Genomic DNA, 1,628 nt, shown 5'->3' with positions numbered 1-1,628 from the left:
CCTGTTACATCTCTGGTCCATTTCACCTCTGCTACATCTCTGGTCCACTTCACCTGCACTGCCCCTACCCTGATGCAGACCCTCACCACCTCAGGCCTGGACTATTGCAGTAGCTTCTGGGGGGGGGGGGTCTGCCTGCCTCAGTCCCTCCCCACTCTAGTCCATCCTCCAGTCAGTTACCAAAGAGATCTTTCTGTGGAAGTGAATGTTGAAAACTAAAAATAAATTAATATGCATTATTTTTTCAAAAGGCATCTTTCTAAAGCACAGGTCAGAACATGTCACCCCCTACTCAATCACCTCTAGTAGCTCCCTATGGCCTCCAGGAGCAAAACAAAATGCTCTGTTTGGCCTTCAAAATCACGTGAAATAAAGACCAGACTCAGCTTGGGATGAGGAGACTAGCCTCAGACACTTCCGGCTGTGTGACCCTGGCCAGTCACTTAGCCTCTGCCTGCCTCAGTGTACTCATCTGTAAAATGGGGTCAGTAACAGCTCCTACCTCGCAAGGCTGTGGTGAGGATCCAACGAGATAATGTGAGTAACGGCTCGAACCCAGGGCCTGACACACAGTCGTGGCTTCATAAATGCTTGTTCCTTTCCCTCCCCCCTCCCCCACAGGTGTGGCCGGGCCTGGAAGGTGATGGGGGGAGGGGTCCAGCGCGGGGGGACCTCCACCCCCCCCCCGCCCCAGGAGGTCTGCAGTGGGGAGCCTCAGGGCTCGGTTCTGAGGGCCATGGCCACCAGGCTCGAACCCGGGGCCGGGACCCCACAGGAGACAAACGCCAAGTTTGGCCCGGGGTCCGGGCCGCCCATGGACTCCTAACCTGCCTCGACCTTCAGCCCTCTGGAAGCAGGACCTCCGCAGCGGGCCAGCCTCCTCCCTGAGACCGTCTGCATAGCAATGAGGTCGGGGGCGGGGCCGCCGTGGGCGTCACTATGGGAACCGACGCGCGCCCGGACGGGGAGACGGCAGCCGCCGAGGGACAGTTATCCTCTAGAGCGCGCCTGAGGCCTGAGGCTAGTGCGCCTGCGCTGTGGACCTGAGATGGTCTGCGCCTGCGCCTGGAGCACTGCCTGCTTCTAGCTTCTCCCGGCAGGCTGTGCGTCGGCCCCTCAGGACATAGAGGGTCACGTGGCCTTCCCTCTTTCTCCCCCTTCCCCCCACCGTTGGAGCGCAAGCGCCCTGAGGGCAGGCGTGGACTGTCTCCGACCCACCGGCCGAGGCCCCAGCTCGCGCATACGTTAGGCGCTCACTGCATGCTCCTTGGCTGGTTTTACCGAGTAGTAAATTGAGGCTGGTCCGAACCCCCTCCAGGGTCCTGAACAGCTCCTGTCGCCCACCCTGGAGGCACATCCAGGCCTCCCCAGGTCAGACACTCGGAAGACCTGGGTTCGAATGACGCCCCTTGGGGGGGGAGTCATTTTACCCCAGCCTCAGTTTCCTCATCTGTCAGATGGAGGTGATCAATGCGTGAAAGGCAGCTGGGGAGAGTCCAGACGGTGCTTTGGACACTGCCCACAGCCTTGCCTGGTGTAGACCAGCCCTGGAGAGTGAGGACACTACCCACACACAGCCTCGCCTGTTGCAGACCAGCCCTGGAGAGTGAGGACACTGCCCACAGCCT

At 60.3% G+C, this 1,628-nt stretch overlaps 1 protein-coding gene across 2 annotated transcripts in view; it reads right to left on the bottom strand.

Moving 5' to 3' along the window:
* The window catches only part of LRRC27 (leucine rich repeat containing 27), a 66,852-nt gene extending 65,961 nt beyond the window's left edge, over positions 1-891 (bottom strand). For both annotated transcript variants that reach the window (XM_027840499.1, XM_027840498.1), the window contains exon 1: positions 828-891. The gene's annotated coding sequence lies outside the window, so the exon portion shown is untranslated. The remainder of the gene's footprint in view (positions 1-827) is intronic.
* Positions 892-1,628: the final 737 nt, after the last annotated feature.

Source organism: Vombatus ursinus, unplaced genomic scaffold, assembly GCF_900497805.2.
Source record: "Vombatus ursinus unplaced genomic scaffold, bare-nosed wombat genome assembly UNPS02014845.1, whole genome shotgun sequence".
Lineage (NCBI taxonomy): Eukaryota > Metazoa > Chordata > Mammalia > Diprotodontia > Vombatidae > Vombatus > Vombatus ursinus.
Note: the sequence above shows the minus strand (reverse complement) of the source record. Positions and strands in the feature narration are given on the sequence as shown.